General features: G+C 39.8%; 1 protein-coding gene across 1 annotated transcript in view; it reads left to right on the top strand.

Moving 5' to 3' along the window:
- The window catches only part of ptprt (protein tyrosine phosphatase receptor type T), a 516,342-nt gene that overhangs the window by 351,451 nt on the left and 138,620 nt on the right, over window positions 1–26,271 (top strand). The window lies entirely within an intron of this gene.

The raw sequence follows: 26,271 nt of genomic DNA, 5'->3' as shown, positions 1-26,271 counted from the left end.
TTATTTATTAGATGTCCAAATGTCCCCTCTGACTGTGGCTCACCTTGAAAATGGATGTGTTTTTCCCTTTTTTTAAAAAATTAATTTCATGGTCAAAAATCCAAAGAAATGTTTTAAATAATCAAAAATATACATAATATTTTGCTAAAATGAGAAAAAACAATTTATATTAACTGTCCACTGGAATCTGTCACATATAATGAAAGCTACCAGTAGACACACATTCATATTTTTCATTTTTATTTTTTCCCACGGTAACAAGTAATATTTGCCAGCATTGTTTACCGGTAAAATAAAAATGAAAATAAACATATGGATGATCTCTAAGGCTATAAAGGTAAAATCTAACTTTATATGTTACACATCCAGTCTAAGGAATTAACAAAAATATTGTGCTTGCGGCAGAATAAATACATATCAAATGCTGTGAGTACAAATTCCCTCTAAAATGTTGAAATGAGCCGTTAAATTAGCTGTCAGGCAAATGTCAACATGTTTTTTGGAGCTGCACATCCTTTTTCTAATGCCACAGTAGAAATCGTTGTCAATGTGATTGAAAACTTGGGTTTTCTATCCATTTATTTCCATGCAAACCACTCATAGAGACCTCATCTCTCACCACAAATATCACCTGTAACACTTCCTGTTAAGGCTCATTTATACCTTGCATTAACATCTGTTGTGGGCATTTAGATGTAAAAGTAGTAATGCTTTGTGTGGCGGCACCCCAACAAACAGTCTGATATCTGATAGCTCAGTCCAGGATGCCTTCATCTGGATTGGACTGCTGGAGTAGATGCTCACATGAGCATAAAAGGCCAACCCATCAACTGCCTCAATCTGTGGAAGTCCCGCCAGTAAGCAAGAAGTGCGAAATATGGAGCTGGTCTAGGATTCCTTCATCCAAATTGGACTGGTAGGGAAGATGCTCACACAGCATGAAGAGCCAACCCATCTACTGACTAAATCTGTGGAAGTCCACCATGAAGCAGGAAGTATGGCATACAGAGCTGGTTGAGGACACCCTCATCCTAATTGGACTGGTAGAGTAGATGCTCTCACAACATGAAAAGCCAGCCCATTGAAAACTCAGTCAGTGGAAGCCTGCCATTAAGCAAGATGTATGATATACAGAGCTGGCCGAGGACACCCTCATCTCAATGGCACTGCTGGAGTAGATGCTCAAACGAGCATAAAAGGCCAACCCCTCAACTGCCTTAATCTGTGGAAGTCCCACCAGTAAGCAAGAAGTTTGGTATATGGAGCTGGTCTAGGATTCCTTCATCCAAATTGGACTGGTAGGGAAGATGCTCACACAGCATGAAGAGCTAGCCCATTAAATGACTCAATTAGTGGAAGTACGCCATGAAGCAGGAAGTATGGTATACAGAGCTGCCCGAGGATGCCCTCTTCTCAGTTTGACTGGTAGAGAAGATGCTCATGCAAGCATTAAAAGCCAACCCATCTGCCGCCTTAATCTATGGAAGTCTGCAATGGAGCAAGAAGTATGGCATACAGAGCTGGCTGAGGACGCCCTCTTCTCAATTTGACTGATAGAGAAGATGCTCACTGCAAGCATAAAAGACCAACACATCTACTGAAACAATCTGTGGAAGATTGCCAGTAAGCAGGAAGTGTGGTATATAGAGCTTGTTGAGTATGCATTCTTCTGAGTTGGAAAGGGTAGATACTCACACAGGCATTTAAGCAAACGCTTCAACAAACTAAATTCCTGGAAGTCCCACCAGTAGGCAGGAAGCATGGTTTTTAGAGCTGGTCAAGGAAGCCTTCATCCCAATCGGATTGGTGGATTAGATGCTCAAAAAGGCATTAAAGGCCAATCCAGACTCAATCTATGGAAGTCTGCCAGTAAGCAGGAAGTGTCCCCTGATCAGCTTCAGTCATCAAGAGGGTTGTTCTGGCTCTTTTAAGAGATCTGAATAATTTGGCTGTCCTAAGTGATAAAAGATGGTCTTTCTCAGCTCCAAAATGGCCCTTTTTTAGTACCAATTTGGCTTTTATTTCAATGAAATGACAGGAGAAAAAGCTTAAGATCCAGCTCTTAGAGTCAGCGGTACTAACCCAGTTCTCTTTTTTATCGACCTAAAGCCGCCTATAAGGCAGGAAAGGGTAAAGCATGAAACATAATAGTTATAAGTAGACCTCTAAATTAGCATTTAAAGATTGCCCAGAGTTTCAGCCAAGGTTCATCTTCCCTTGGGTAGACCCAGCAAGTTCTGGGTCTACACCAGGATCTCCCCGAGTTGGAAGTGCCTGGAAGACCTCCACAGGAAGGCAATTGGGAGGCATTCTACCCAGATGCCTGAACCTGGAGCAGGCAGTGCTACTCCAAGCACCCCCCCCCCCCCCGGATGTTGGAGCTCCTCAACCTATCTCTAAGGCTGAGTCAAGACACCCTCCTGAGGAATTTCACCTCGACTGCTTGTACTTACAGTCTCATTCTTCCCATCATTTCCCAGATTTCATGACCAAAGGTGAGGGTTGGAATGAACATCGACCGGCTCAGGTACGGCCCAAAGTCTGCAGTACTGCTGACGCTGCACCAATCTGATACTGCATCTAAATCAACTAAAATCTTTTTTCCAGTGTAAGAAAATCATTCATCACTTTAAGCAAAGTACCTTACCCCCATTCATTTGGACTGTCAACAGCCTTGGGTGTAAATAATCATGATAGAGCCTTGGACATAATGTACGGGCTGTTCTATGCATAAAAGGAGGACAAAGGAATCTGAATGAAGGTCATCACTAAAGAAGTATTGCTAATGCACAGGATGGACTTGTGCAGCCACTTTGGTTTCCAAATGCCCAACATGTGTTGTGCAAGGTATAAAACAACTCCTTAGATTCTTATGTGTTTTTCTGGTTTAGAGTTCCTCCAGTGGAGAAGTTGCATTGCCTTTTGTGCAAATGCAACTTTTAGATTATCTACCATTTGTTTTCAATGCCATTCCTGCCAATTCTGCATGACATCTGTGCTTATTTTGTAAAAGTGCATGCTTCATGAACCCATCATCTCACAGACTTTGATTCCATTGCATCAGATTCACCTCTCGTTGCCTCTGTGTGGTGAGAGATGTTTGCATTTTCTGTCTGATACTTTCCTGGTCTTTTACGTCTTGCACTGTGGGAAAATGTATGTAAACTGCAGAGCTATGTACGCCTTCAGTAGAAATGAAATGAAGATAAAGGAAGCATTTGCTGCATCTTTAGTGGGAGCAGGTTGGCACAATTGATTATATCTCCCCTTAAAGAATGCCGTCACGCAGTAAATTCAAATAAGAAGGAGCGATCCAGACGCCCACGATGATAGAAAAAGGTTAAATAATTAGCTCGACTCTGTAGGTCAGATATGATGTATCTGGCTTCAGTAAATATTACAGAGGTGGGAGATTAAGCGAGATATTCGCGGCAATATCTCCTGCAGAAAAAGATGTGACGCTTCACAAATATCTCCTCCCACACTGTTCTGGGCTCAAAGACAATCCACACATCGCCCGCTCGGGAAGCTTTGGCTTTGACTCATTTTTCTCTAATGAAACCTCAGCCTGCATCTATAAGCTCTATACATCCCTCCTCTCAAAGCCTTTATTTAGTGTAATTTGTCAACAAGCACTCCATAACTCAGGCTTATTTAGTCCAACAGATTATATATTCTTGCCAAACTTGCTGCTAAAAGTCCATCTGCCAGAGGACAATGATGGAGATTTGTCCTCACAGGTGGGTGGAGGATCGGTTTGATGTGGATTTCACAGAAATTTAAAGGTTATACATCAGTGATGTTAAATCTGGTAGGCTAGTCACATAAAGAACCACACTGATAGAAACTCAAAGGAATATATTTCCCTATTTCAGAATGAATATGAAAAAACTTCAGGCATTTTTTTGACATTGAACTTTGGTCCTTTTCTAAAACTACATACTGGCTCAAAACTTTCCTCAAATGAAAACTTTTTTTATATTTCATGAGCAAAGATTCTGAATCTAAACTATTTAAAATGAACCAACAGCAAAATAGAGATCAACATACATGAAATCTTGTGTTTAACCTCTTCTGGACCAGCTTTTAGAGTTCATACATGGTCTTTTATAGGCTTTAAGGGAAGCTTATATTTGAACAGTTTTTGGTAACACTACTTTTTAAAGTGGCTCTGTGAGCCTGTAGATACACGCTCATTCTGCAGCCTAGGTCACAGCCCATAATGCATAACCCTTAAATCCCACATACTCTGTCTTTGCACTGTCAAAATGAACCATGTACTCTGAAGAAACTTAGTCCCTTTCTAGTAAATCTTTGCATTTCCACTGCGTGACACAGAATGTAGATATAGTGATGATTGACTCTCGGGAGTCTCTGCACTATGACCAGATGCTTTGCACATTTTCTCCTGCTTTGAATCAGTCTCCTAAGCATGGATGAACATGCTTTAGAGCGGGGCTCTATCGGTGCACCAGGGATGGACCAAAGCTCATGCAGGGGATTGCAAAGATTAACAAGAAAGGGGGAGATTTGTTCTAGATTATGCTTAAATAGCGGACTGCTGCTCAGGTGGAGTATGTGGAATTTAAGGGTTTCTCATGGGTGTGTTTGCAATAAAGGTTTTTTTTTTTTTTTTGTTAACACAGCTATGTTATGTTCATGGGGTCCTAAACATACATTCACAATGTATTCACAAAAAATAAAGCCCTACACTATAATTTCTAACAATAACCAAATCTATTCCTACCCTTAAAGGATGTACATGCATACTAATTTAACTGGATTGAAAATCCACGTACAAATCCACCTGTAGAGAGAATTGCAAAAAGTAGAAGCTATGCTTTCTATTTTTTTATTTACCTTTATGAGCACTGATTTGATCACTTGTCATATCAGAGATTATCTATGCATTGACCAATGCCTCTAGACGTGCAGACATCTCCTCTGCCACGGTCTAAAGAAGCCATGAAATAAAAGATGATTCCCAGATTGAAACCACTAAATGCCAGCTCCTCTTCCAGGACAACGTAGTGCACCCTTGAGGGGTTTTAGTCTTTGAATTGAGGCGATTAGTTACTGACGGAGTGGACTCTGGATCCATTAAACATGGTGGTGTTCATGGTCAAATGTGTCTCCAGATTGGTGGATGTACTGTACACAGACTGACCCATCCACGCTGACAGAGGCCAAGCTCACTCTAAGATAATTCTGCAGCAGTACAACACACAAGCATGCATGCACAAGTCCATCTGAAACCCACACACAGAGCTCGGCTTGACCCCCCTCCTGCAGCTGTGACACATGGTTGTATAATGGACTCTGCTGTTTGCAGTGATAAATGCTCGATGAGCCACTTATGGCGCTGTTTCAACGGTGTCAGCTGGCCAAACACATATACACAGATAGAGCGGTTCTGCACAGTCTCCAGTTCAAAAGCTTAAACTTTACATTGCATAGAGCAGTGGTTCTCAACCTTTTCAGCCCAGAACCCCAAAAATAAAGGTGCCAGAGACTTGGGACCCCCACTGTACCTGAAGGTGGTTGAACACAGCTATACACAATCTAAAATCTTGTGCAGACAAAACCACCCATGAGGGGGGATAAAGGGGAGAGCTTTAACCTGAGAAATTACCACTCGTACCAAAGAAGCAAGTATATTTTTTATCCATTTGTGTAGTAGATAGCCTTCTTAAAAATGGGTTCAAATCCCTTTTGTTAAAAACAGAAATAAAATGGTTAAAAAATGGCTAAAATAGGTTAATAATGGCAAAAATAGTGAAAAAGGTGATGACATTGTATTTTAAAAATTGCAGAAAATGGTTAGAAGTGGCAAAAATTTGATTAAATCGGCAAAAATATAAGCAAGGAGTGGCAAAAATTGGTTAAAGTGGCAAAAAAACGGGGATAGTTAGTGGTAAGGGGAATTACAAAGTGGCTGAAATGACTTTAAGTTTGCAAAAATTGGAGGAAAATTTTGTGAAATCGGATGGAAATTAATATAACCTGGCAAAAATTGGTGAACTGAGACAAAAAATGGGCAGAAAATGGGAGAAATGTGTTAAACAGACAAAAATAAGCATTTCAAGTAGTGAAATGTGATTGAAATGGGCGTTAAAGGTGGTAAAACGTGGTTAAAAGAAACAATAATGGGTCAACAGAGGCAAAAATAGGTGTAAAGTGGCAATACTTGGTTTAGAATTGGTAAAAACTGGCAGAAAAAAGTGTTGGAAAGGGTTTGAAATGGGAAAAAAATGGGTTTTAAGTGGCAAAAATGTTTTGAAATTGGTGGGAAAAATGATTAAAACAGGTTAAAATTTAGCAAAATTGGTGTAAAGTGGCTACACTGTAATTTAAAAAATATTCTTAGTTCCTCTAGGGCATCTTGTGATCCCCCTCTCAGTGTCTCGTGACCCCCATGGGGATCCGACCCCAACGTTGAGAACCACTGGCATAGAGGATATTTGTCAATGGACTGAGTGATTGTTATCATTGAAATATTCAAGTTCAACCCACGATGCCTCTGTAAAGAAGGGTCAGTAAGCCAGCATGCAACTGCAACACGTGTCAGTAAAGCGCCATATGTTCCTGTTCCCTTCCACACATACATGTGAGTGTGAGACAGTGACAGATTGTGTTAGCTTTATGCAAATGCGTCATCATGTTCATGTTAGGTGATGTATTCCTGCCTCCAGAGTATGCCGCCATGACTCAGTTTATATTCATACTGTAGGTATGATGAAGTGTCGCCGTCATTTTCTTGAAAAAAGCATGCACATGCACAGAGGGAGCAGATACCGATGATTAGTTAGACGTCACATCCATGTTTATGAGTGTGTTATTCCTCCTTGTATTATTCATATAAGCCTGGATAAACTGCAGTGAGAAAATATGTGCATGTGTGTTTGCAGCACATCATTCATTCAGAGTGTAGATTACACAGAGCTGATATAGAAAAGCAGAAGTTTGTATGTGAGCAGGTGTGTATTTACATGAACACATCCATACAGAGCTGCTAACACTGCAGTCATTACACAAATATGGTCATTTACATCTGTTTACTTCCCTTTTATGGACATTTCTATATGTTAAAAAAACTCAAAACAAACCTAAAATTTACAATGACTGCTCTGGTTTTACAATCTCCATCTACAAGTGAAATATAAATCAGTGCACCCACAAAGAAGTGAGCTGTAGCTGTGAGTAGTGGCCAAAGCAGCTGTAAATACTGTAACTCTCAATTATTTACCTACAGCTTATTTCTTACAACTATACAAAATTGGACAAATCTAATGCCATCCTGTACTGCTCTTTTATATGTACTGCTTATATGACCCACATTCCAAAAAAGTTGGGATGCTGTATAAAATGCAAATAAAGACAGAAGACAATGGTTGTAAAGTCTCATAAACCCACAAACACAATATATCCAATCTTGAAAGTGGGACATTTCAACATATCATGAACAATTTTAGCTTATGATGAATTTGATGGCAGCAACACATCTCAAACAAGATGGGACGAGAAAACTAAAGGCTGGAAAGCTGGAGGAGCATTCATCAACTAAATAGTTTATTGGCAACAGGTCAGAAACATGACTGGGTATGAGAGGCAGAGTTTCACAGAAGGAAAGATGGGCAGAAGTCCACCTATGTGTGAAATCTGAGTCCAAACATTGTGGAACAATTTCAGAAAAATGTTCCCTGATGTTAAAGTGCACAGGCTTTTAATGTCCCACCATCTGTGGTCCATAATATCATCAACAGATTCAGAGAATCTTGAGATGTCTCTGTGAGCAAGAAATGAGGCTGAAGGGGCCCTCAGGGGTCACTGCAGTATAAACAGGCATGATTCTGTACTGGAAATCACTGCATGGGCTCAGGAACACTTCCAGAAATCATTGTCTGTCAACACAGTTGGCCGTGCCATCCACAGATGTAGTTAAAGCTGGATCATGGAGAGGAGAAGCCATATGTGAACAGGATCCAGAAACACCGCTGTCTTATCTGGACCAAAGCTCATTTAACATGGACTGAGGAAACATGGAAAACTGTTCTGTGGTCAGATGGATGGAAATTTGAATTTCCTTAAGGAAACCATGTATGCCATGTCCTGTGGACTAAAGAGGAGAGGGACCATCCAGCTTGTTTTCCTGGCCCAGTTCTAAAGCCTGCATCTCTGACGGTGTTGCATTAGTGCTGATAACGTTGGCAGCTCTAACATCTGGAAACAAGATAGAGGTTTTAGAGCAACACATGCTACCATCCAGACAACGCCTCTCTCAGGGAAGGCCTTGACTATTTCAGCAAGACAATGCTAAACCACATACCACATACTGTTATAAAAGAAGAGGGGGTGCTACACAACGGTGCACATGTCCCTGTCCCTACTTTTTTGAGGTGCCATCAAAATCAAAATGAGCTAATATTATTCATGAAATGGTAAAATGTCTTAGTTTCCACATCTGGTTTGCTGTTCATGTTCTATTGTGAATACAATATGGGTTTATGGGTTTTACCAATCACTGACCTTTGCCTTACTCACATTCTACACAGCGCCCCGGCTTTTTTGGAATTGGCGTTGTGAATATTCCAGTACTTAAAAAGAACGTCATACACACTTAAAGTTTAGAATATATGAAACCTTCCTCCTCCCCCCCTTGTTCTCTCTCTCTCCCTCTCTTGGACACTCTCTTGCCGTAGTGTTTTTTCTACGGCGTATTAATATTTATGAGCAGTTTTAACGGCTGTGGCTTTTACAGCTGAGCTCTCAGCGCTGTACTTTACTAATATCATAAGGACAATGTCAGCAGAGTCCTTAAAGACAGTTATGGCTACCACAGAGCCAGAGAGCGTGTACGTAGAGAGGAAGGTGTGAAGCTCAGTGTGGTGTACATGCATGAGTTTGCACAGGTGTGTTCACTGTTGTGTAGTGATGATGTGTGTGTGTGTGAGGTGTGTGTGTGTGTGTGGAGGCTATTGAAATGAGACAGCAGTGTGTGAGAGCATTAGTGTGTGAGCAATCTGCTTGTGTCAGCCCTCTCACTTTCTCCTTTAGTTTTTATTCAGTTTTTTAGATAGACTGATAGGAAGAGAGATGGATGATGGTTAAAGAATAGATAAAGGACATATGGATTAGAACATGGATGAATTTTTAATGGAAAACAAGATCGTTTAATAAATATATGAATAAACCAGGAATGAAATAACTGTACTGTGAAGAACATTAGAGGAGATCCAAATAGAGATGGAAAGAATGGATTGTCTATGGATAGATTAATGATTGAATTCTGGATCCACTGATTTAAATATAATGATTGGATGGATGCTTAGATGTATGTACGAATGAATAAATGAATGTTAGACTGATGAATGGAAGTTTGGAAAAATGATGGATGGAGTAATCTATGGATTGATGAATAATGGTTGGATGGATGGTGGATTGATGGATGAATGGATGGATGGATGGATGGAAGGATGGATGGATGGATGGATGGATGGATGAACGGATGGATGGATGGATGGATGGATGGATGAACGGATGGATGGATGGATGGATGGATGGATGGATGAACGGATGGATGAATGGATGGATGGATGGATGGAAGGATGGATGGATGGATAGATGAACAGATGGATGGATGGATGGATGTATATATGAATGAATGAATGTTAGACCAATGAAGAACGGAAAACTGATGGATGGAATAATCTACAGATTGATTGATGATGGATAATGGTCGGATGGATGGATGGATGGATGGATGGATGGATGGATAGATGGATGAACGGATGGATGGATGAACGGATGGATGGATGGATGGATGGATGGATGGATGGACAGATGAATAGGAGGATGGATGGATAGATGAACAGATGGATGGATGGTTGGATGTATATATGAATGAATAAATGTTAGACCGATGAATGGAAGTTTGGAAAAATGATGGATGGAATAATCTACAGATTGATTGATGATGGATAATGGTCGGATGGATGGATGATGGATGGACTAATTGAACCTTCCATGTAGAATTAAGTGTTTACCTTCCGTCCTTGTAACATTTTTTCTGATCTTTTCCTTCAGTTAGTTGATTAAACTTTGCTATTAATTTCCTTATTATTAAAGCGTTTACTCTAACAGTCTGCCAATACTCAGATCTCTGTATTTGTGAATGAGCCACCTATATTTAACTGTATAGCCATGATTATTAGAACAGCAGTAACACACAACCACATCTCCTCTTCTCTTTCATTAGCTCTGCTTCTATTTCCCATCATTTTTTCTTCTTCTGTCTTTTCTGCTTCTCTTCATCTAAAATCTCTCAAACCATCAGTCTGCTGCTGATGGAGGCTCTAGATGTGCATTTTTCTTCTGTCACATTTTATTTCTTTTCCCCAAGCAAACCTTCAGCATCTTTAATTACCATAAACCTATTTTACTAATAAGGACTAATGAAAACCCTCCGTCTAACTGAAGTCTATAATAAAGCATTAATATGGAGCACCAGCGTCATTGACTGTGAATATAAAGTCTATGTTTTCATCTCTTTAAAATTAATGAACAGGCAAATCTCGAGTGGAAAAAGTGCAATTTTTCGGGTGAGTGAAATGATGATTTCACAAGCCATAGAGCTCCTTATTACTTCTAATTTAGCTGACAGACGACTGACCAAGTCACAGCTGATTTAAAGAGGAGTCGTTTTGGCTAAATACTGCAAGAAATGACTCAGAAATCCCCCGTAGATCATCAGAGGAGCCACTGAAGGCAGATTTTTGTTTGAAAGGAAGACTAACTTAAACAAGATGAGCATATTGACCTGACAGGTGGAAGAATATGGCTCTAGGATGGGAAAACAGCAGCCTGGCTTTAGTATGAAACAAGGCTGACAAAGGTAGAAATTCATCCAATCCTTATCCAATCTTAGAGTGCTTTCACACCTCGATCGTTTGGAGAGGAGGTTCTAAAACAAAGGGGTGTCAACACGATAATTGAACTCTGTTTCTGAACAAGACAGCTGAGCTGAGATGACTGTGGAGAGGTCTGAGCGCGCTCTCTCAGTCAAATCTGGGAGAGGTTTGTTTACAGAGCGACCCAGCAACTGCAGCAAATTACTGGTTGTCTTTTCACACTCCAATAAAACTGCTGCGGCCAGTTTTAATAACAAATCATTTCTGGTCTATGCACCACTTTTGATGCCTTAATCCTGCCGACAACGCCATTTCTGTAGTTGCAAATTAAGAGGCTCGTGCCCATCCTTCAGCCAAAGGCAGAGTTATTTTTTCAAAGTCATTTTGATGGTCAGTAAAGGTGCCAGGCAGCCTAGCCAACCTGAATTCCATTTGCAAAAATATATAATTTCTAGCTTTTCTGACCAAAAATGGTTATGAAAAAATCTTTCATGTCAACAGATTTCTACAAAGTAATGTCAATTAAATAAAAGTTGTTATGTTAAAGTAAGTTCACTGTCTTTAAAGTGACCAGCCTAATCCAACAGAGGTCTGAAAGCACTCCTGAAGAATCACTGCCCTTATTTTCTCTGGAATTAAGAGTATGGAGTCATTATTGTTGCAAAATAAGAGCATGCTCAAAATTTTCTGTGTACAGTTTTAAATGTATTTCTGCTCTTGGATTTTTTGATAAAACAACTAATAGGAACAGGGTTACAATCCACTGATCATATTTGATCTGGCTGTTGCTGCTGTGATGTTCTGCAGGAGACGTTTGCTTTGATCTCACTAGGACTGTCTCAACATTCTAACACATACACACACATTATGAAAGTGAGAACAAAAATCATCATCAAACTTCAACAGTAATAATTAAAAATCTGTCAAAGATAGCAAAGTAGTGAATACAGCTTTGAGAGCTGAAGAGTTTATCCAACTTTTTTGAAGCCAAAATGAATTGGAAGTCTTCTGATATGATGTGTGTGTATGTGATAGAATGTTGGGACTGTCTTAGTGAGATCAAAGCAAATGTCTCCTGGAGAACAGCACAGCGGCAACAAGCGAATGTGAGATAAGTGATGTGTACTTCTGGATGTTGGACAAAATATCTGTTTTGTTTTTTTTCCTCTGACCTCACTAGGGCAGTCCCAACATTCTATCGCATACACACACATATCATCTCCGTTGACTTCCAAGCCCTTTAACTCCAACTCAGTTCCTTCTACAGACTTCATTTTGGCTTCAAAGAGTAAACAAAGTATTCAGCTATTTATGCAGGGTTCACCTTTTTTGCTATCTTTGAATTTTGATGATGACTTTTGTTCTCAGACTTTTACAATGTGTGTGTATGTGATAGAATTTTGGGACATTCCTAGTGATCAGAGCATTAAAAAAAAATAAAAAGAACAAACAGATAATTTGCCCAACATCCAGGACTTATCAGTTATCTCACATTTGTGCGTTGCTGCTGTGCTGTTCTCCAGGAGACATTCGCTTTGATCTCACTAAGAGAGTCCCAACATTCTATCACATACACACTCATCATCTCTATCGACTTCAAATTCCTGTATCCCCAACTCAGTTCTTCCTACTTCCGACTCCAATTTTGCTTCAAAAAGTACATAAATTATTCAGACAATTATTCTAGGTTTTCTTTTTAAATGATTCTCTTGACAACGTGTCTGTATGTGATAGAATGTTGGGACTGTCTTAGTGCGATCAAAGCAGCTGTCACCTAGAGAACAGCATAGCCGTGGCGAATGTGTCTGGTCCATCTAACTGTTCAAAGGAAGTTTCTATTGGCTGGTTCATCAAAAATTTAAGAACAGAAACATGTTTCAAGAAAGTTTTAATGCCACAGAGTAACTGAGAGAGTCCCAACATTCTATCACAAACACACTCATTGTAAAAGTTTGACAGCCATAAAACTATCATTTGAATAAATCAGTCAACTATAAAAGATAACAAAAATGAATCCTACATAATTAGCTGATTGATAAGTCCACTTTGAAAGCCCAAATGAAGTCTGTCAGAGTAACTGAATTGGAGATGTAGGGCTTGGATGTTGACTGATATGATATGTGATTATGTGATAGAATGTTGGGATTGTCTTAGTGAGATCAAAGCAAAAAATCTGATTGTTTCCCCGACATCCAGAATTCCACATCAGTTTTCTTCATTGTTGCTGTGCTGTTCTCCAGGAGGTATTTGCTTTAATCTTACAAAGGAAGTCCCAACATTCTGTCACATACACACACATCACATCAGTCAACTTCCAAGCCTTATAACTCCAACTTAGTTCCTCCTACAGACTTCATTTTTGCATCAAAAGGTAGATGAATTCTTCAGCTATTAAAGCTGGATTCACTTTTTTTTCCATCTTTTACAGATTTTTTAAAAACTTTGTTAAAGTTTGAAGATGATTTTTGGCTGTCAGACTTTTATCGTGTGTGTGTATGTGATAGAATGTTGGGACTCTCTTGGTGAGATCAAAGCAAATGTCTCCTGGAGAACCACCTAGCAACAATGGGCAGAGCTAACATGATTGGTTCATCCTCTACCTGATTCATATTGGTTTGTTCATTATTAAAATCTAAGAGCAAAAATACTTTAAGAGGGTGGAGAAAATTTTCCAAGAAAAATTAGAGTGTCAGTTTGATAACAAGCAGACTCAGCCTGAATGAGAGGAGAATGGTTTAAGTAGCCAGATTGTAGCCTAAAATCAATAAGTTGTGGTCTCAGAATGTTACAATGCCCTCTTGATTTCTGTAGCAACAATAACTCCATACAAAAGTGCAACAAACATTGAGCAGAATGATAAAAATAAATGGTAATAACATGATTAAAGTTTGCCATGTGAATACAGCTGAGAATAAAAAAGCAGAACTGCTCATAAATTGTTCGTGCGTGGGACTTTGAGTGTCAGCCAGTCTCTTTCACATGTAATAAATGGAAGCATTAGACCAAGAACGGCTTTTCACATGAGGACACTAGACAGTGAAGCAGAGTAGGTGATTGTTGATGTAGAAAAGGTTCAAAACAATCAAATCTTAATTTTCATCCAGATCATGAACTAATCCAATGTGTTTGTCCTTCTTCTGGGTTTTGCTCTGTTGTCATCATCGGCCTCACCTCACCATGCTTCAGAAGACATGCTTATTCCTACTCTTATTACCTGTAAGTAGAGGAACCACACCTGTCTGAGCCCGATATTTGATTTCTGTTCACGTTTGTCTGCTTTCCCTGCATCCTGTTTGACTTGTGTCATAATGACTTTTTAGGACATCCAAAGATATTTTAAAACCCTCCAGACATCTGGACTCCTCCGGCCATGCTTTAAATGGACCAGCCAGTAATTTTTGCATTGCATGATAAAGTGATGTCTGCTGGATTATCTGCTGAAAATAAACTGACATAGGAGCAGCAGCCTGCAGGCGCTGTATGTGATCTGGCAGGTGGGCATCATTCAGACTCTACAGGAATACAAATTCATCCACATCGTTGGGCTGGAAAGTAACAAAGATTGACTTTTTCAGCAGCTTTCAAATGTTGGATAGTTGTTCAGTCTACCCTCAAACAACTACTGAAATGTCTGCCTTAAGGCTGCGAATACAACCCCAACTCCAAAAAAGCTGGGACGTTTAAAAGCAGAAGAATGCCAGATCTCATAAACCCATATTTTATTCACAATAGAGCATAAAGAACAGATGTTGAAACTGAAAATTTTACAATTTCATACAAAATATTAGCTCATTTTGAAATTGTTGGCATCTAAAAAAGTAGGGACAGGGCCATGTTTATCATTGTGTAGCACCCCCTCTTCTTTTAACAACATTCTGTGAACGTCTAGGAAGTGACGACGCCAGATTTGGGCGAGGAGTGTTGTCCCATCCTTGTCCAATGTGGGATTCTAGCTGCTCAACAGTCCTGGGTATTCTTTGCTGGATTTTTCCTTTTCTGCTGCGCCAAAAGTTTCTACTGGTGAAAGGTCTGGACTGCAGGCAGGCCAGGTCAGGACCTGGACTCTTCTCCTGTGAAGCCATGATGTTGTGATGGATGTGGTATGCGGTTTAGCATCGTCTTGCTGAAATAGTCAAGGCCTTCCCTGACAGAGACGTTGTCTGGATGCTTATTTATGATTGGGCATTTTGCACATGCAGAGTGCTCTCTGCTCTGATTGGCCAACTTAACTGGTGTGTTGGAAAAACATTGTAGGAGGTAGAAAGAAAAAATCGGGAGGTCAGAGGATGTCTGAGACGTGTTGCCTTGATTGTGGTTCAAACTGGGGGCCATTTTTCCCCCCTAATCGGCCGCCTTGTCTCCACACGACTACTCTAGAATGTGCATGGCTGTGTTCAGCCACCTTCAGGTACCAGAGACCAGAGACCCCCTCTGTACCTGAAGGTGGTTGAACACAGCCATGCACAGTTAAGAATAGTCAGACAAGGCTGTCCATAAGGAGGGGATAAAGAGGAGAGCTTTCTGGTGCCCAGCCAAACTGGGGGCCCATGGAGTTCAAAGCCATGGTCCATTGTAAAGTTAAGCGGTGATATCCATATTTTATATTAACCTGAATAATAACCACCCATTTCTAAGAAACTAATCTTTTTATTCATGTGTGTAATAAATAGCCAAAAAATGTACATTTTGTCAAAAAGAGAATGAAAATGGTTTAGAAAAAGCTAAAATGGGTCAGTAATGGCAAAAACGTTGCTAAAGGTGGTGAAGTTGAATTTTAAAAGTAGAAAAAATGGGTTAAAGTGGCAAAAATGGGCATAAATTGTGGTAAAAGGGAGTTAAAATGTGGCTGAAATGGTTTTAAATTGGCAAAAATGGGTGGAAATTTGATGAAATGGGATGAAACATTTATATAAACAGGCAAAAAAAGGGTTAACTGAGAAAAAAAAATAGGCAGAGTTTGGCAGAAATTGGTTAAACTACAAAAAAATTGTGCGTATCAAATGTTGAAATGTGTTTAAAATGGGAAAAATTGGGTGTAAAAAGAATTAATAGTTACAATAATGGGTCAACAGAGGCAACATTAACCCCTGAAAGCCTGAAAACACAAAAAATAGCCAGAAAATTCAAATTTTTTGGAACTGAAATGTTCATTAAACTTTCTACTGAAATTTTTAAAAATCCAAATTTCTATAAAATCTAACAAATATATTTTTAGAATATTATATTACTCATTAGGTGTTTTTGTAACTGATAATCCGTTTGAGGGCTTTTTTTTTCATTTATCAGATTGTGTTCAGAATTGTTTTGAGTAATTTATTGAGCATATTGATTAGAGGTATCATAAAAGTATGTATCAAATCTGCGACAACAGGCGTGAAGGAGTTAAGCTAAAGGGGCAATAATTGGTTTAAAAGTAGCAAAAACAGGCAGAAAAAATTGGTGGAAAGGGTTTGAAATGGACAAAAATAAGCATTAAGTGGCAAAAATGGGCTAAAATTAGTGTGAAAAAAATGATGAAAAGGGGTAAAAATTTGACTAAAGTGGAGTAAAGGGGCAACAGTGTAATTTAAAACATACTGTTAGTCTTTTCAGGGCATCTGGAGGCCCCTTCTCACTGGCTCCCCAAGGTTGAGAACCGCTGCATTAGAGCAGGCCTCATTGGCAGAAGGTTAGGCGTAAAAGCCACTGACCATAAAGGTTAGGTTTAGGCATGTAAGGCTAACAGATTAAAACCACTGATTCTCAGGGACCATGGGCCCCCAGACTTGAAAGACTGAGCTGTAATCCTGCTGTAATGTCTTGTCTTAAGTCAGCCAAAGGGCAATCTTCCAGGAGCATTTCAGGATGGATGGCAGTCTTCAAACTTCCTGTGCTGGATGTTGAACTCTGGCTGTGACATTGATGCCGTACATAATGAGAGATGCTCTCTTCATTAGTGAGTCCACGTGGAGTTTGAGCTGGCTGGAAGTTCTCAGGACTTTATAATTAAACTGCAGCATCAGTTTGGTGGTGAAGAGGAGATTTCAGTGCGGCTGATCTGCATTGTTTGCACGCCCTGACTCTGTAAGTGTCTTCTCCTGAAAGGTCAGGATAATTCACAGTTATCTCCTCACCAAAATGGCCATTTCCTGCCTATTAGCCTGTTCTAATTTGGTTACATGCAGCAGTACACGCAGAGCTCCACTCTCCAGCATACCTGCACTGACGCATGCACATTGTTGCCCCCAGCTGCCCTACAAATCCCTGCAGAGGATTTCTCTGCTTCTCCTGCTGTCTTCAAAGCATCTGAAAATTTTCCTCCAAATCTGCAGCAGAGTCCTAACCGTGCAGAACAGTCATCACACGCTCACAAACTCCCTCTTAAAAACAGGCTCCCCGCGGCTGTTTGACCCGAGCAGAAATTACTTCTTTACGCCGAGAAACCGACACAATTAGAAAGACGGCAGCCGTCACTGCAGGTCTGCTGCTTCCCCCCCCTCACCGCTCTCTTTAATTTGTTTTGGAGGTGGAAAAAATGAAGGCGATGTATTGACTCATATTCCAATCTAGCCATGCTGAGGACATGCACTCACTAATCCATTAAAAAAGATACGGTGCAGATCGTACACACAATCACACACAGTCCTCAGGTGAGGAGCCAGAGTCCTCGGCAGAGCGTGCACAGTTCAAGGATTGACCGTGTTAAGACTGGGAATGTGCATGATTATCCAGCTAAATGATTCCACGCCCAGCCCTTCAGTAAACAGCTCCAGAATTACCAGATAATTAAGTTTTAGTCATTTAAGGCCTTTAATCCTAGTCAAACTCTCTGTCTAGACTGGAATGCAGTCACCGGCCACTAAAAGCCACTACAGCTCCAGTTAAAGAATATTACTTTTCTACCATAACACTCTGTAACCTGATGAAAACAATAATAGATGCATAACACTAGTGTGGTTTAGCTTTATTTGATCTGAAAACATGGATAAAGTTGTCCAGTGGGTGTGTAAGATTGTACTCAAAACAGTGCCTTTAAAAAGCGTTGACCTCCTTGGATGTTTTATCCTTTTATTGATTTTATAAATCAATCATAGTCACTATAATTTGGATTTTTCAACCAAAAAAGTTTACAAAAAACCCTCTTTAGTGCCAAAGTGAAAACATATTTCTACATTGTAATGTAAATTAAATAAAAATCTATACTGTAAAATAAGTGAGTGCATAAATATTCACCCCCTAATTCAACCGAGGTCAAGACAGTTGGTGCTAGTCTCACAGTTAGTGAAATGGGACACCTGAGTGCTGTGCCTGTGTCTGGAAGGTCCAGTTACTGGTTCATCAGTATTCATGGCTACCATTGCACCATAAAGACAAAAGAACACTCAGAAAAAAATGATACTGAAAAGTCTAAGTCAGCGGATAGATGCAAAACATTTCCTTACTCTGAACATCCCCCAGAGTTCAGAGAAGACATGGCACATTGTTCATGGGCACAACCCACATACTCAGCTCTGCTGCTCATCCCACAAATGCATGATCCTTATAAATGTGGTATCATTTAAAAGGGAAATAAACAGGCTTTCCAACGGTATAAGATGTATTACCAAGAAGCATTGTTACAACAAAGAAATTATGTACCAAACACAAATTTCCTTTCTCTTTGTTTTAAGTTTAGGTGTATGTAACTACTTTCATACTTATATTTTCATTATTATGGCTAAAATATACAGTTTCATGTCATTTAAAAATACTCTCTTTCTTTAAGGCATCCGGCGACCCCATCTCAGTGTTTCGCGACCCCCAAAGGGGTCCCGACCGAAAAGGGCTGTTCATGCTTGAGCAGTTTAGCTTAGAAGAACAGAGTAAAATTAGAGTCCAGATGTTTGAGCCTGACTGAGACCTATCCACACAGACTCAGAGCTGTGACTGCAGACAAAGGTGACTCTACTAAATACTGACTTAAAGGGGTGAATACTTGAAGACTACACTTACTTTACATTACAGATTTTTATTTAATTGACATCACTTTTTAGAAAACTTTTTTCACTTTGACATTTTGGGTGTTTTTGGGTCATAAAAGCCAAATTATATTGACCATGATTGGTCAATAAAAGAGTAAAACATCCAGGTGAATATTTTTATGGGCACTGTAGAACAATGAGTACATTTTAAAATAATGCTGTGCATCAATAGAAAGGAAAATAGGATGAAAAAGGCCAGAGAACCATGTTCATTTAAGATTTGACAAAGCTCACACGACACACAGTCGGGTGTTACAACAAAAAGCATCTGCTCACACGTGTGCCCAGAAACACACAGACTCACACAGCTATAGCCCAAGGATGTTTACTGCCAGATGAAGGAGGGATTTAAAGTCGTGCAGCACTCCTGCAGCCCTGCAGTGAGTCTGTGTGTATTTGTTCTCCCTTTTCACCTCTCTGTATCACTCAATCTCTGGCTCCCTCACTGGGTCCTCCTTTAAATCCTGTGATACGCAGATGAAAGTTTGTTTGGGCTCCGCCTGCAGCCTCTTCTGGAGCGAGCGCTGTCATGCTGAAGTGACTGACTGTCTGTCTGCCTGCAAGCCGGCTGGGGATGGCTGCGGGATATTTGAGCTTTCGCTGCCAGCCGACTGGCAGAGGCCATTCCAACCCCCGATACGGGGGTTTGTGGTGCTCCCTCGACAAGAGAAACAAATGTCATTTCGCTCGTCTGATTGGATGCCTTAAGGTTGCCCCTGTTCATTCTCCAGACTTCTACAGAATAAATGCAATTTCACCTGCGTGCATCACTTTCAAGGAAGAGAGCGGCACTGTTGACATGCAGGTGGGGTTTTCCTGGTGAATTCTGCTAGGAGAGAAAACCTTTAGTCATTCTTTGGTGCTTTGAGTTTAAAATATCAATGGTCACCCATGATAATAAAGTCATAAATGTCTGCACGTTCATCGTGTTTATTATCAGCATTTGACCCACGGCGTAAGCTTACGTACTTAATCTCCAGTGATGAATTTAACTGAATGGACATCCAGAGTTAAGGCAATGATCCCTGACCCCTTATAAATCAAACTAACAACAGCTAAAGAGATTTTTTCTTTGAGTGTCTCCATCCGTCTCCTCTTGTGACTCTTGGTAACGTCTATTCTAAAACTCATCAGCTCCCAGCTCGGCCCCCCCTTCAAAAAAATCATTGTCTCCACCACACGCCGCTCATTATCGACGCATCAAACGCTCTGCAATTAACATCGCCTGGGGCACAAAGTAGTCCATGATTCTTGCGGCGGTCGCCACCCGGCGGGGTAACCTTAGTGCTTAATGAACTGCCGCTGTGACATTCATTAAAGAGGATTATGTCGTGCTCATTGCCACTTACAATATGCAAGGAATTTGTCATTTAAACGAGTCCATTAACGGGACGAGAGTGTGATAGGTGGAGGTGGGGAAGGAGAGGGAGGGCGGAGGAGAGCGGCGAGGCCATTATCTGATCGTAAGTCGCATCCATACGTGCATACCTCTGCTCATCCCTCCTCTTATTGTCTCCAATCATTCCTTCTCTGCACTGTCGCTACTTTTCTTCACCGCCGCCATCATCTGATGTCCATGCTTTTTATAAACATCTACCAATATAAAATTATTCTAAAGTGATCTAGAAAAGTACAGGTCTTTACCTACAACCCCAATTCTAAAAAAGTTGGGGCGCCATGTGAAATGTAAATAAAAACAGAATTCTGTAGCTGGGTTTCTGTTACAGTTTTTCTCAAAATAAAAGCCATTTTTCTTAGATTTTGACTAAGTATAATTGTGCTTTGAATGTGTTTCCATTGATGGGAGTTTTGGGCATGAGCCTCGTAATTCTTGTGACACTCCGCTGCTAGGAAGCTGGACGCCCGAAACCCGTTGCGTGTTGGTACGGTTATGATTACATCTGCCGTGACCACAGAACAGTTTTCCATGCTTCCTCAGTCCATGTAAAATGAGCTCTGGTCCAGAGAAGATGGCGGTGTTCCTGGATCCTGTTCACATATGACTTCTTCTCTCCATGATCCAGCTTTAACTGTCCAACTGTATTGACAGACGATAATTTCTGCAAGTGTTCCTGAGCCTATGCAGTGATTTCAGTCCAGAATCATGCCTGATTTCAATGCAGTGGCCCCTGAAGCTCCCTCTCCCTTGCTCACAGAGATTTCTCCAGATTCTCCCATTCTTGTGATGATATTACGGACTGTAGATGGTGGAATATCCTTATTTTACTTTTACCTTTAATAGGAGATTGTTTCAGAATTTTTAGACCCAGTTTTTCACAGATTGGTAAACCTCTGCACGTCTTTACTTCTGAGAGACTCTGCCTCTCTATATGGCTCCTTTTATACCCAGTCATGTGACTGACCTGTTTCCAACTTACAACTTGAACTTATCTTACTAATAAAGTTCAAAGGTGATCTTTGTTGGTGTTTCTGTAAGTAGAGACTGGAGGTATTAAGATTATTGTTTCATTAATTATCGTTCATAATCGAGGCTAGAAGATCAGTCAAAAGCAGCGATACTCAACATGTGGCTCTGGACCCTCCTGTGGCTCTTTTGTGATGATTTTTGGCTCTTTTATGTCTTAATTTAAAATATTTTTCTTTTAAACTTTGACCTCAGAAATTTATCATTGCAAGTTACATTAACCAGTTTGTTTCCCACAAGTATACAGTAGGTTTTAATGGTCAAACTTAACTGTCAACCTTTGTTTTTTTTCTCATTTAGACATTTTTGGCCACTTTATTCAATTTCTGCTTCTTTTAGCCCATTTTTACTACTTTCTTTTGCCACTTTTATCATATTTTTGTCCTTTTTCATCAGTTTCAGCAACTTTTATCCTGCTTCTTTGCAATTTTTTGGCCCATTTAAGCTGCCTTTTGCAAATAAATAAATACCACTTTCCCCCATTAACCCATCTTTTTACAGCTTTTTTTGCCAACGTAAGTCAGTTTTCACTATTTTTTTGCTTCTTTTTGACCACCTGTAACTCAATTTTTTGTGATTTTGTAACCATTTTTGCCACTTTTCACCCAGTTTTTTTACTTTTAATTTATTTCTGCTGCCTTTAGCCCATTTTTACCACTTCTTATAGCCACTTTATGACCATTTTTTGCCACTTTTATCCCAATTTTTCCCGTTTTGTCAGTTTTAGCCACTTTTATCCTGCTTCTTTGCAATTTTTCACCCATTTCAGCTGCCTTTTGCCATTAAACGCCACTTTTACCCCCTTGTTCCACCTTTTTACAGCCTTTTTTTTGTTGTTGTTGCCGATTTTAATCACTTTTCAGCATTTACATCGTGGCGCTTGCGATGGCATTGCTTTTCAACAGTTTGGCTCTTTGGTCGAGCAGGGTTAAATAACACTGATCTAAAGCTTTCCTTTCCTCTTCCCTCCCAGCTCCTCTTCATCTTTCTCTTCTTTGCCCTCCTCCTCTTCCTCCTCGTCTTGACGTCTCTTCCTGCCTACTTCCTGTCAAAGAGCAGTCATACATCCAGGAATAGGCCTCTCTGAGCTCCAGTCACACTCCAGGTTTCTGAGGCTCCATCGTCTGTAAATTGGTGTGGAGTGGAGAAAAGTAGAATCTGAGGTTGTTGGGAGGAAATGATAATTCACAGAAATATTGGCTTCTTCTCTTTCTTGTGCCTCTCTTTAAGGCCGTTGTCTCACTCTTCGTCTTCCTCTGGTTGTTGTTCTGCTTTTTCCTGGTTTCTGATTCGTAGCTCTTCATTTCTTCGTTACCCTCTGCTCTTTCTCTGACTCTGTAATCTCCCTGTGATTTTTTTTTCATCCTTTCTCTTGGTTGAATTGCTTAAGTACCCAGGGGCGAGGAGAGCTCACCACCTGATCCCAGACACACTTGCAAGCACTAAAACACTCATGCACAGTGCTGCTGTAACTCCATCTCTGCATAAATATCTCAGCCTTATGTGAAAGTATGGAGGGATTTACACAGAAATGCTCTAAAAGACACATTTAATCAGCCTAATTTACCACAGGTGGATTCCAACCCAGGTGCAGAAACATCTCAGCAAAGATCCAGAAAAATGTGAGGAGCCTTAGCTAAATTTAATGTTATTTGCAAAGGGTCTGAATACTTGACTGTATTAGGCTGCAATATAACAACATTTAAAAGAAGTGAAGGGGGTCTGAAAACTTTCTGAATGCACAGTAGTTGTACTGATTTGCATGCATGTAGCTCTTACACGGTCCCTTAGGGCTCCTGCAGGTTAGACCTCCAGTATTAGATTGCTATTTTCACTGTGGGGCAGTTTTCTGGGCATGCAAACAAGCTGCAACATGCAGAATAAAAGACAAATCATATTAGATTGTTTCAAAAAAGCTTCTCACTCTGAGGTCGATGCTATGGCCCTAATAATTTAGCGTGCAGTTGAGGTTTGCTGTGAGAAGGGGCTCACCTGTGTGCTGCAGGACTGCTGAGAGATGTCCTAGCCGGGTGTGGAACTATGGGAAAGTCGATTATTTTCACCAGAAATGAATTATGGGGTAAAAAACTTGGTACAGATGATAAATCATTTTGTGATTAAAAGCTGAACATGATAAGTTAAAAACTCGAGATCTGAGATAAAATTTTGAACATACAAGTTTAAAAGGAAAAAAACATGACATTTAAAGTCAAATATATGTTTTAAAAAGGCAAAATATATGAGATAGAATACTGAAACCATTATTTTAAGTAAAAAAAGTGAGCTAAAATCCAAAACCATAATTTTTAACAGTCAAAATATGAGGTTAACATCAGAACCATAATTTTAAAAATGTCAAAATATGAAATAAAATTAAAAATGATGAGTTTATAAGGAAAAAAATGAGATAAAAGTCAAAGTTAGGGGCTGAAAAAGGTCACAATATGAGATAAAAGTCAAAATCATGATTTTAAAAGGTCAAAAAACAGATAAAAATAAAAATCCTACATTTTTAAGGTAAAACATGAGATAAGAGTTAAAGTTTTGAGTCAAAAAAGGTTAAAACATGAGATAAAAGTCAAAATCATGATTTTAAAAGGTCAAAAAACTGAGATAAAATTAAAAATCGTACATTTTTAAAGTAAAAACGAGGTAAAAGTCAAAGTTAGGAGTCGAAAAAGGTCAAAATATGAGATAATAGTCAAAATCATGATTTAAAAAGGTAAAAAAACTGAGATAAAATTAAAAATCCTGCATTTTTAAGATAACAAAAAATTAGATAAAAGTCAAAGTTAGGAGCTGAAAAGGTCAAAATATGAGATAAAAGTCAAAATCATCATTTTAAAAAGTCAAAATAGGTTTTAAATTTTAAATTATGAATAGTGAAGGTAAATATATGAGAAAAAAATTAAAGTTTTGAGATGTAAGGGTTAAAATGTCGGAAAAAAGTCAAAGCCATAACTTTTAGTCATAACTGTGAGATGCAAAATTGAAGATATAAAGAAAAAACAAGTCTCTTTCCCACATTCCTGACTTTTTATCCAAATTTTTTTACTGTTTACTTTTTCTAATTTTTATGACTCAACAAGGATGTTATAAATCATCTTGGTTAAGTTTACATTTTTATACTGGAGGAAATCTGCAGACCTTATACTAGTGGGCCAGTTCTAATAAAATATGATATGATCTGGCGGGCCAGGTATAACTGCACCACTGGCCGGATTTGGCCCCCGGGCCTTTAGTTTGACACCCCTCCTTTAAACATACAGTGCAGGAGCTGGTTTGCATCCCCCTTTGGAGGTCTCCAGGGCACTTGCAACTAAGAGGGGACCTCCAGGAAGGCCGACTGGAGGGATTTTATTCTGCACTCATCAACCAGGCAAACAGGCTAGGTGGGAAACACCTTAATCCTTCAGGGGGAAACAGGAACTTGTTTTTTGATTGGGAACATTGTCCCTGCAGCCACCAAGCCTGGTCCTCATGCTTGAGACATCCTTAAACTTTTTTGTGATATTTTAGCACCAAAAACATCAAAGTAGGGTCCAGTTTCTGAAGAATAAGTTTCTGCAACTCCTCTGTTTGAGCACATGCTAATTAAAGCACCAGCTCACCCCTGAGTAGTTCATTAAAGCTTTTAAACTTGTTGAGCGCACCACGACACGGTTAAGACGTGATTAATGCTCTGAAGGAGTTTCTGATTTGCTCTTTTAATTTGCCTCTCGGCGTGAGCCGTCTCCAGAAGCACACAAGCAGGCGGCGTCGTGATAGGTCAGCGAGAAACACGCCCACTCAGCGTCTACTCAGCAGCAACACAACAGACACGTCTACACGCTCGCAGACTCACACGGGCCGAGATGCTGAACGCACAGTTCCTGAACAGCCTTCCAGGATGTCAAGTGTTAGCTCACAGAGACATTCAGGCCCACTTCTGAGCGTTGGTGACTCCATGTCAGACACTCGGAGCGGAGAAACGTGTCGGTGGATCCTGGAGGATTTTCACGAAGAGACGTGTTAGATAATTTGACGTGACTCAGCTGGAGATGAATGTGAAGGCTCTTTGTTACTGATACACATATCAGTGGTGGCTTCTGCTGCTCATTTGTAGAGCACAGCAGGGAGGGACGGGAACAAACACCGCCTGTACTCTCTGACAAACTTCGTTAATGGGTCACCGACAGCCGGTGGGTACGAGCAGACCATCATCAGCTGTTGGATAATAGACGTTTGGTCAAAGCTGTGCTCGGATAAATGAGCATAAAGTGAACGTCCAGGGAAAAAAGTCAAAATTAAAATGTCAGAATGAGGCTTTTCTCCAGCAGGAACCATGAACGGTGCTCCTGGAGAGGACGGTGTGTCTGTTTGAGGCTCCTAAGATGCAAACTGGCCTTTATTCTGATTCAATTTTTCTAAATTTTTGCCTCTTTAAACCCATTTTTTATGTTTTTTGAACCCAATTTCCCCCTTTTTTTGTTCATTTTTTGCCACCTTTTTCCCTATTTTCCCTTTTCTTCAACATTTTTTACCTCTTGTAACATGTCAGTAAACAGGTCTGTAGACTTTCTGTACCACTCAGGCTGTTGGGGACCAAAAATGTCCCATTAAAATCACAATATTTCATCCTAAGGCCAACACAGTAAAAAAAACATTCACACATTTATGATGTTTAGGCTTAAATTCTGTTGTCACTGACTCAAATTATCATTTTTTGTTTTTTTTGTTTTTTTTCTATTTGTGAAAAAATGTCAGACATTTCTCATATTTGGCATGTTTATTTCTAGTTTCCTGCCTCTCTTGTTTGTTCAAAAAATAATTATGCATTAAAATCAAAGTTTTTCTCCATTAGTATCATATTCATGGCTGTGGCAATGCTCTTCAAAGAAATCCAATTTGCATGTAATATATCAAATATCTTTGAAATATTTCATTTTATTTTTTTTAT

This window comes from Cheilinus undulatus, linkage group 3 (genome assembly GCF_018320785.1).
Source record: "Cheilinus undulatus linkage group 3, ASM1832078v1, whole genome shotgun sequence".
NCBI lineage: Eukaryota > Metazoa > Chordata > Actinopteri > Labriformes > Labridae > Cheilinus > Cheilinus undulatus.
Note: the sequence above shows the minus strand (reverse complement) of the source record. Positions and strands in the feature narration are given on the sequence as shown.